Here is an 11,195-nt window from a genome sequence, read left to right on the forward strand (position 1 = left end):
TCAGAGAGAGATAATGTTTAATGGCAGAAAGGTGGAGAGGTCGGCCTGAGTGAAGTGCCTCTAGCTTGGTACTCCACGCTGGGGAAGGGATTTGGGGAATAAGAGGTGGGTTGAGAAGAGGAAAGAGTGTGGTGGTATGGCAAATACAATGAGGGCTGCACATTATACTGTATCTGTGCATTGTGTATGTGCGCACTTCACACCACAGCACAGTCATCTTAGCGAGCAGAGTTAGAAGATACTGCAATGTAGCCAGGACACTGTCTATAGCGTTCGTATATTTTAACCGCTGTTAGCGCCACTGGCGTACTTAAAGCGGACAGTAGCAGCTGCAGGGCGCGATTATTTGTCGCAGCATGGTTTTGATAACAGAGTCCGATGGTGCCATCTGATTGCACTGTCCTTGCTCGCGCTGACAGTCTAAGGCCTGTGTGCGCGGCGGCAAGCGTGGCCATACATTCGATTTCGGGCTTGCGCAGCTGGCTTGCAGCAATGGTTTAGAGAGATTTATCGATGCCAATTCAACTACCTTCTCCTGGACCTGCGGAATTGGAGCCAGGGAGCTCTCGTTTGGACCTACAGCTTGCCCACGCCGATGACGCGTTGATCTCCTCCGCTGTTGCACTGACGCTGCCGCCTCCTTGTGGGACATACTTGTCTTCCTCATTTTGTTCAGTACTTCTTTTTCTCCTTTTTTTGTTGAGGACACTCCTTGGAATTGGCCTCGTGGGGTCCATCGCCAATTCGAGCACATCATTTCTTTCACTGTGCACGAAGATACGTCATGCCTGCTGTGGTATCCGTAACTTCTGGTTTCGGTTTTGGGTCTTTACATCAGGGCGCCACTCAGCGCCAAACGCTGTAAGTTGCCTCCTGTAAGTTGCCTCCTCAGAAATAAACATTCATTTTTTCACTGGTCCCCGACCGAAGCAGTCCGGCTCTTCTTGCGGCGCTGCGCGCCCCGGCCGTTTAGGCCTCGTGCCGTAACCCTTTCGTCCGGCCGCCCCGTCGAAGCTAGCTGCCAGCACAGCGGAGGCATGTCGTATGGCCTGTGCATACAGCGCTGACATGGCCTGCTTAAGGCACTTGTGGCATTGCAGTGGCCGGGGCACATAAGGACGCACCGGGTGGCTCATGTAGCCCACCTTGACATGATCAGGTAGCGTGTCTCCCTCGAAAAGAAGCTTGACGCTCGTCGAGCGACCGAAGCGGTGGAAATCGATGACCTTCACTGTTGAAGACCGAAGCCTTCGTAGCTCTTCGTCGCTGATGTAAATCACGACATAGGAAATAACACCTGCCTTAGTGCGACTACAGTGCACAATGAACGACCGGACTTCTATGTGTCCTAGTATGCGTACGGTTTTCAATTTTTATTGTGCGGCCTGCGTCGTTACTTCCACTGTAACTACGTTTTTCTTGGTGTTAAAACGCACTTCGTTAATTTCTTTCGGAGCCACATTACCAAGGTAAGTGTTAAGAATCTGTCTGTGTACAGAATTTAAATTCTTAGACGCATCGAGCGGGCACAAAAGCGATCCTGTAAGTCGGAGTAGGCGGTCCGTTGGGGCCCTGCTCACTCACGTCGTTGGTTGTCTTGCGGTATTTTCTCTTCGTTCGCCTGCGCTCCACAACGGTGTAGCCATCGTCGGAGTCCATTGGCTCGCTGTTGGAGAAACAGGAACCGGACGTCTCCATGGCTACGTTGCAAGCTTTACACTATCCCTGCGAGACGCAGTGAGAAGAGGAGTGCTCGACGCTGGTGATGGTGTGCCGTCAGTCATCGCCTCGCATGGCTTCGCGTCCAAAAAGCACAATTAAGCCTCCACTATGACAAAACTATCGCAGCAAGGCAAGAAGCGACGCTTGCTCAGATTACTTCGTCTTCGTCTTCCCAGTCAATTGAAGCTTCAAGTATGTGGAGAGAATAATGGCATTTTGGGAGGGCCCCGGGCACAGCAGACGAAAGGTGCCCGAAATGTCTACGTTCACCCATGACGTCACGTCCGCTATAACCCATGATGTCACATCCGCTCATTTCCATGGCGGCCGTCTTACGAAGCCGCTGCGCTGCGAAACGGTCCGTATTCCGTGCCCACTTAGAGCGTGAGTAATTCATCTTTCCACGCTATATGCGTGTAATAAAGGATTGGGGCTGTGAGCAGTTTGATGCGTTACCATTAGGTACCTTGTGCGCATATTTTGCCTCCTGGCCGCGTCAAATTGCAGCCGGCATGTGGAATGGGCCGTGGCATCTTATATGGAGCTGCTCATGTGAGTGGTATTGCCTCCGTCAGGATCGTCAGTGCGTGCACAGAACCATTCAGTAGTCTGGTTCAGGGGAGGATGCGCGAAAGAACGAGGACATAAGAAAACACTGGCATGACGAGCTGTTCCGTCAGATCGCGTTACATCGCGCTTTCTTTTAAGACCATCTCGCTCGAGCGAGAGGATCTTAGAACAGCATTACTACAGCTTTTTTACAGCTTTGCTGCGGCTCATTTAATCATCACCTGCATTCTTGTAATAATACAAATGACATCGCTGCGCGGAAGAGCGTCTCTTGAAGTTTCCAAACAAGAGCCAATGCTGCCGTGCCTGCTGCATACACGCTAATTGCCTTTCCTAACGCAGTTAAGACGCGGCACTAGCTCTGCTACTGCGTGATACAGGGTCACTGTGATAAGAAAATTAAAAAGAACAAACGAAATTAAGGCAGAAAATGTCAAACGTTGCCAAGCGTGATAAACGGACCTGCCTCGCTAGATGAGTTGAAGAAGTCGGCGTCCTGAAGTCAGCTTCGCCGCAGTATACTAGTGTTACGCGCTGAAGCATGTCAGTACTGAAGAGTGACCGCTTTCACCGACATAAATAATATGTGTTCCTTAATGATGTACGCGTGCACCTGCCGTCTCCTGTTACATTACGCGCGCCGAGGCGCCTAAGTGTACTGGCCGGCCTTCAGCGCTATTTCGGACGTGGCTGTGATGCTTTGAACCGTTGGTTTGTCGACCTCGTAAGCCAGTTAATGTTTACACGGCCATCTTTTTCTGAGCTGTTGATTTCTTCCATAATAGCTACGTAATTTCGTAGTTTCCTGTTCAACTGCTTTGGTCATATGCGAGTCAAGGTTGTTCTCTTTAGCCGAGCGCAGTTTTCGAAAGCGAAACGGCGCTTTTGCATCAGCATATAGTGCCGTCGCCCATTTACAACACAGTCAATCAATGTAATTTCGTATGTCACTGGGAAACCGCCGAACGCAGGGAACTCACTCGCATGCGGGGAACTGCATAACTAGCCACGCGATTACCGTGCCTCTTGGGAAGTTGCTTTGCATCAAAGGCCAGGTACCCTTGCTATGATTCACCGCAACATATTTTGTATGTCTAACCGCTTAACATATTTGTATTGCGGTGAAGCTAACCTTACGGAACCGAATTTCGCAACGCTTTTTAGACTCCTGCATCTCTACCAGCCACTACCAAACGCTTGTCGGTATGTCTCTTGGCAAAGGTCCAGGTAAATCTCCCCTGTTGGGAGTTGGGGGGACTCACGTATATGAAAACTGCCAAGGAAAGCAGTTGCCCTGATGAAGGCACGCTCCCCTGTCGAAACATTTGCACCAGCCTGTTCGACCACCGTTATCACCGCAACATATTTGTGTGTTGCGGTGAAGCATGTCGATATTGGGAAAGATGTACGTGAATCTGGAATGTATGGTTTCTGTCAGCGACTAACCTAATGTTCTACTCTCATGGCAGGATGCATGTCTTGAGAACTTTTGTTGGCTAAAGCCATACGTGCCAGGTTAGCTCTTGTCACAATAATACGCTTTACCGCAATACACAAGAGGCCCCGCTGCAGGACACGCCCGCCGTAGTTAGCCAAAACCTTATGTGATGGTTCACTGCAAAACACCTCCTGTATTGCGGTGAATCGTAATAAAGCACATTTTTCAGTTTATAATGTAAAGACCCTTGCCCTTCGCTTTTGTAATAATATTTATTTTATTTATTTATTTATTTATACATACTGCAGCGCAATTTGCGCTATAGCAGGAGTGGGTTAAGAAAATGTACAAAAAAAAGCATTGGAGTATACAGCGGTATACACAAGTGAACACTTTTAAAGAGCACAGATAAAAAAGAAAATACACAGAAATATAAGTAAACACTTTTGCAAAAGAGCACTGGTGAAAGAATACACAAGTTATACAAATACAAATGCTGCCAGGCATACCCATGCCTGATTATGCCCATACCTATACCCATGATTATGCATCTGGGATGGCGGTTGCAAAAATTTGGGATGAGCATGAGCGAATGGATCCAGGTAATGAATTCCAGTCTTCGATTGAGCGGGGAAAGAAGCTGAATTTGAACATGTTAGTACGTGCGTAGTAGGGTATCAAGTTTAGGTCATGATGTCTTCTCGTGGATGATCCCGGCGTGAAGTTAATGTAATTATCATTTGAGAGCCTAACTAAAGAATTGACTATGGAGTGCAAGAATTTGAATGAGTCGATACGGCGACGAGAAGAGAGCGTGTTTAGGTTCAAGGAAGAAAGTGCTGAAGAGGGCGAAAAGTCTCGATCGTAACGATGGCATATAAAACGCACAGCTTTTTTCTGTATAGCCTCTAGTTTATTAATCTCCAACTGCTTATGCGGGCTCCAAACTACAGATGCATAATCAAGAACAGGGCGGATTAGAGATTTATACATTAGTAACTTTGTGTCTTTAGGAGATCGGGTTAGCGTTCGCCTCAAGTAACCTAACTTTTTTAGTGCTTTACTGCATATGTAGTCTATGTGTTTGGACCATGACATGTTATGCGTAAAAATTACACCAAGATACTTATACTCAGAAACCTTATCTACTGTACGGCCATTGGACGAGTAACTGAAAAGGGAGGGGGAAGATTTGTTGCAGAAAGACATCAGAACGGTTTTATTGAAATTAATGTTCATTTGCCAAGTGTTACACCAATCGCAAAACCTAGAAAACGACTCTTGAAGGCGATAATGATCATTAGAAGATTTAATCACTTCATATAAAACGCAGTCATCAGCATAGAGACGGATGTTAGAAGAGTAGTGAAGTGGCAAATCGTTTATGTATAATAAAAAAAGAAGGGGCCCAAGGACGGAGCCTTGGGGCACGCCTGATGTCACATCAACAGTAGCGGAGTCAGTCGAACTGTAAGAGACGAACTGGGAGCGAAATGAGAGAAAGCTTAAAATCCAGTTAACCAAATGAGGATTATTCAGTACAGCATTAAGTTTAGCAATAAGTTTAGAATGTAAAACGGTGTCAAATGCCTTCGAGAAATCTATAAAAATTGCATCGACCTGGTTGCCTACGTCAAGGTTAAATGAAATGTCATGCGTGAACTCAACTAGCTGCGTTAACGTGCTAAAGCCGCGCCTAAACCCATGTTGCATGTTAGACAATAAATTATTTGATTCCAGAAAGAGCATGATGTGCTTATGAATGATGTGTTCCAACATTTTGCATGACTGTGACGTCAGTGAAATTGGTCTGTAATTCGACAAACACTGCTTATCTCCAGATTTATAAAGAGGGAGCACTTTGGCTAACTTCCACGAAGAAGGTACAGTAGAGGATGATAAGGACTTTCTGAATATGACTGACAGATATTTTGATGACCACAACGAATAACGAACAAGGAACGCATTGTGTATCCCGTCCGGACCGGTGCATTTCTTAACATCCAGGTTTAATATAAGGTTGAGGACGCCTTCGCAGTTTATCTCAACGTCAGTGATTGCTTCAGAAGAAACTATAGTGGTAAGTGTCGGGATAAGGTTGTTATCGCAAACAAACACGGATTGGAAATACTTGTTGAAAGCATCGGATATCACCACCGGGTCGTTGGTGACGTCATTATCTATTCTGAAAGAAGTGGATGAAGCACCGCGAGGTAAAATAGAAGACCAAAATTTTCGTGGGTTAGTCCTTAACAAATTGTGCAGGCGAACGCGAAAAAAGAAATCCTTGGCATTTTGCAACATAAGATTGAGTTCTTTCTTTGCCTTAAGAAACCTATCCAATGCCATGGGATCAGTGCCTCTTCTGGAACGCCTTAACCTTCGAACGCGACGGGACAAATGCAAGATATCGCGAGTCATCCAAGGAATGTCAGAATTTTTTTTCTTAGTCTTAATGGGCACAAAACGTTCGATACATGATTTGACAAGACGCTCAAAGTAATTAGCAAGGCAGTTGACGTCCTGGTTGTCTGCAAGTGCACTAAACGTATCGAAATGATGAGATAAGGCATCAGTAATGGAGTTGTCGTCCGCACGAGTGAAATCAGGGAAACTAGTAAACGTGTAGGGGGATTTAGAAATTGGACAGGAGAGTGACACTAAAACGCCTCTATGGTCTGAAATACCATCGATTACGTCGCAAGAAAAGTCACGTTCGGCTAGGTTAGCGCTTAAAAAAACTAAGTCAAGGACGGAATTTAATCTGGTTGCGCTAGAAACAACCTGGGTGAGACCAAAGGACAAGGAAATGTTGATTAGTTCTTTACAAATAGCTGTGTCGCGACCGACTGCAGACAATGACGGCCAGTGGATGCCAGGGGCGTTGAAGTCACCCATACAGATAAAATTCGACGAAGCAATGTTGATCTCACTCATGAAGTTAGAAACAGCATGAAGAACATCAAGAGTAGAGCCGGGGGGACGATATATAACACTAATCACAATACGCCGATTGTGAAGGTAAATTTTACACCACACTGATTCTGTTTCTGGAGGAGAAGGCAAGACTGAGAATCGTATATCCGACCGGATAAGCAGTGCCACTCCACCACCAGTACCGCTAACTCTGTCTAAGCGCACGGCAACAAAACCGGGTGGAGTGAACTCAGATTCATAAATACCATTGTGCAGCCAAGTCTCAGTGATGCCGATAACATGGGGGGAATGAATAGATATAAGGGACAATAAATCAGGAAATTTTTTAACAATACTACGAGCGTTTATATTCAAGACAACAAGGTTCTCAAAATGACCAGGACGAATTCAGGAAGTGGATGGAAGGGAAGTCAAATGGCCAGACTCAGAAGAAACACGTTGAGCGGGTGCCATTACTAATGAGTTTGAACTGTCATCCCAGTTATAACGAACCTTGTTAATGAAAGCATGATCGTATCTCAACTTCACAACAGAACCGCTGTCCCGAAAAGAGGCTGATGCATCCCAGATTTTTTTCCGAATTAACCGAACCCTAGAAGAGAAGTCTTCTTTAATCACGAAATTTGAGCCCTTGAGTTTTGAAGCGTTCCTAAGAACCTCGGTTCTGTCGCTGAAGTTAGAAAGTTTAAGAATGACGGGACGAATGTAACCAGTGCGTGCTCTACCGAGCCTGTGGCAGCGCTCAATACGAGGGCAGCTAGTATTCAGGTGCTGAGTAAACACAGATGAAACTGCACTCATCAGGGTGGTAGCGTTTTCATCCATTACTTCAGAAATACCGTGTATTATCAGATTGTTTCTACGAGAATGGTTTTCAAGGCTATCATTTTTTAAGACCAAGTCCGTTACTTTAGTAGTCAAGGCATTTATTTCAGCGCGTAAATCACGCAGTAAACTAGAGTCTTTGGACATAGGAGTGGATTCTAGTGCATGAACACGTGACTCTAAAACATCAAAGCGACGCGCAACTGACTGTTGAAATGACTTAATTTCCGCAACATCTCGTGCCAACTGGGTCTGCCCCTCCAATAATTTAGAGAACATATCGGATACCGAAGGGTCGTTTTTATCATGGCTATCAAAGGAAGGGCGAGCATCGTCATTCTCATCGGGAGCAGAACCGGATGCACGCCTAGACTTAGACCGAGGGCCCGGGCCAGGGTTGATTTCCACATCTCCGCTTAATAGGAGATAACTTGCGCAATACAATGCATGCGAACAGCAAGATACAAGACGTTGTGGGCAAGGGAGCAGCAGCAGAAAGCGATCATCAGATCGGATACACTCGGCATCAGAATAGTAACATACCTGCATGAAGAGCAAGCAGCGGTTAAACATGGTGCCGGTGCCGCTGCAGCCTAGCCCACTGAAGAGACGATCCACGCGCTGGACATTTATACCGTCGGCTGCTGACGTCACAGACCGAGAGTTGTCGATGATTGGCTGATCAAAGGGCAGGGCATCGGGGTGACTGGCATGCTGTAGCTTGAAGTGGGACACGCCGAGGTAATCGCATATGGTAGCGATAGCGCAGTTCTTGGGCAAGCACTCGATGACGTCCACGTGCTCGACCGCCGAGGGAGCCAAGTCAGACGAAGCAGTTCCAAGCCATGTGACACCGCAAAGGGGGGTACAGCAAGGAAGCCGAAGAACTGCATGAAGAGCAAGCAGCGGTTAAACATGGTGCCGGTGCCGCTGCAGCCTAGCCCACTGAAGAGACGATCCACGCGCTGGACATTTATACCGTCGGCTGCTGACGTCACAGACCGAGAGTTGTCGATGATTGGCTGATCAAAGGGCAGGGCATCGGGGTGACTGGCATGCTGTAGCTTGAAGTGGGACACGCCGAGGTAATCGCATATGGTAGCGATAGCGCAGTTCTTGGGCAAGCACTCGATGACGTCCACGTGCTCGACCGCCGAGGGAGCCAAGTCAGACGAAGCAGTTCCAAGCCATGTGACACCGCAAAGGGGGGGTACAGCAAGGAAGCCGAAGAACTGCATGAAGAGCAAGCAGCGGTTAAACATGGTGCCGGTGCCGCTGCAGCCTAGCCCACTCAATATCACTCACTTTAATGAGAACATGTATTCACTGCTAAAAACATCCACATTGAAATGGAGATATGAACACTGATGGCAGCCTGTGCGATGTTTTATCCCTTTACTTTTTTGTGTACCTGTCACGCTGCCATTATTAAATTTTCCTGTACTTCGTTAGGTGCTGACGTACATAACATTACATCACAAAGAGCCACTGTGTAATTAGTGTTCAAGGACCAGTGTGATGGCTTTACTCAAGAAAGGTTTGGGTTATGTTGTCGTGAAGGTTTTTTTTGACAGCTAGCTTTCTGAGAAGAAATCAGATGTCAGGAAATAGACCTCAATGGCACAGTAATCTTGGCTGCCTTTTGCTCAAACGTGCCCTAGACATAATTGAGTGATTTGCACTTGCAACTGGACAGCAGCTGTAGCTTGGGAGACCAGTGATATGGCATATTTTATCAAACTAGGGGACACATAGCATTACCAGTCCAAATAGAGACCTGTTTAAATGTTTGTCACCTTTACCACCTAGATTTTCGACCGTGAATTCAGAAAAATCTGTAGCACATTTAGAACCTAGATTTTAAATGCTGTATAAGTTGGCTTCTTGTTCACTGCAGCTGTGCTCGGCTTCTGTCCAAACGGGAGAGCACTTCTGCACAGCTTATTAGGGAATATTCTTATTTACATACCTTCTTTTTATTTATCTCGCCTACAATCACAATCAAATGTTTATGCACTGTGCATGAATCTAACTTACAATGCCATGTTCAACAGCACAGTGCATGTAGCTTGTGTTGGTTCATTCAAGCTAAGCATTGCTACAGCCTTTAACTGTAGGTATCATGGTATGAGAGCAGAGAAATGGATATGCAAAGACAGTTGGGCACATTGAGACAACATCTTTGTTGTGTGTGAAAAGGTGACAGATACACAATATGGGGAGAACGCATGCACTTTCATATTTTCTCGCGCACAAATAAAGCCGGAGGAATAAGGTTTCTTCACTGTGCCATAGAAACTATATGTTTGCTCTCAAAGGTAATTCTGATTCATTGGATATGTTCCTGTGCTGTGTTTATTTTCTTGAGTGTGCTTTAGTTTTTGCACGTTAATGTTTCAAACTCGTTTTTATTTTCACAGACTGAACATCCCACGTCTTGGTTTGACTTCCTGGTACAGGATACTTGCACTTAGCATGGAGTGATGAAGCAGAGCAGTGTACTTTTATTAAATGTGCAGATTTTAGCAGTATAACAGCAGTTCATTAAAAAAACATGTGTGCTGAAAATAAAGTGTTCTTACCCACATTCCTCGTCTATTTATTTATTTATTAATACTGTCAACTCTCATAGAGGGTCATAACAGAGAGGACAATACAATTACATAAATCAAATATGGACAATGTCAATGTACGTAAAGTTGCTTAACACTTGTCAATTCACAGTTAATAAGATGTTCACTTGAATGCTGTTCAGCACACTTCTGACATTTATCAAAATGCGTACAATGAATATCAAGTCGCACATATCACTTGGCACTTCAAAACTAAATCGAAAACTCCCATAAATATGCCTCAGCAGCATTTTCAAAGTCGGTGACATCTTTTAGGCTAACAATAGCGTTTGGCAATTGGTTCCACATTTCTATCGCATCCAGGAAAAATGAGTATCGATATGTATCACTGTTGGTATGGTCCGGCTTTATGACGTAGTCGTGGTTAGTTCGCGGGTATCTTTTGCCTGGAGCATGTAGATATTTGAGCTTATCAATCTTAAGTTGATCCTGCATTATTTGATAAAGCACCTTCAGCCTATATTTTTTCCTACGTACCTTAAGAAGATCGAAGTTGCAACGCTGTAACATAAGCGTGACCGATTCTTTCCTTCGGTATGTCGAACAAATAAAACGCGCCGCCAGACTCTTTCCAACTTCCTCTTAAGCGTCACTTGATGGGGACTCCAAACAACGCTGAATATTCTAGTATCATCCTAATGAAGGCGGTGTATGCAATAAGTTTTACATTACGCGATGCACGTTCCAGTTTTTTTTTTCTGAGAAAATATAACTTTTGATAGGCAGTTATGCAGACGTTATCTATATGTTGGTTCCATGTCAATTTTGCTCATATTCCTGTATTCTCTTCAGCAAAACCACTTATATGGGGAACTGATCATGATAAGTGCTCATGAGCATTTTAAAGAACAGCCTTGAACCCTACTCATGCACTGGTAAAATGTATAGATGCAGTGAAATTGAAACAGAAGGCAAAATAGCAAACATGATGCAGTATTTGTCAGACAATTATGTCGGCAATTTTTGCATAAAACGATTTACTTAGAGCATACTAGCACTACAAAGCACCCATCTTTCTTGTTAGGCACACATTACTACAAGGTCTTTAAAGGTGGCCACAAGAGAGATGC

General features: G+C 45.2%; 1 long non-coding RNA gene across 1 annotated transcript; it reads left to right on the forward strand.

Moving 5' to 3' along the window:
• The first annotated feature begins 1,892 nt into the window (after positions 1 to 1,892).
• LOC140219393 (uncharacterized) lies at positions 1,893 to 10,079 on the forward strand. Its single transcript, XR_011895623.1, has 2 exons — positions 1,893 to 2,106; positions 9,913 to 10,079. It is a non-coding gene; the product is annotated as an uncharacterized lncRNA (long non-coding RNA).
• Positions 10,080 to 11,195: the final 1,116 nt, after the last annotated feature.

This window comes from Dermacentor andersoni, chromosome 7, assembly GCF_023375885.2.
Source record: "Dermacentor andersoni chromosome 7, qqDerAnde1_hic_scaffold, whole genome shotgun sequence".
NCBI classification, from domain to species: Eukaryota; Metazoa; Arthropoda; class Arachnida; order Ixodida; family Ixodidae; genus Dermacentor; species Dermacentor andersoni.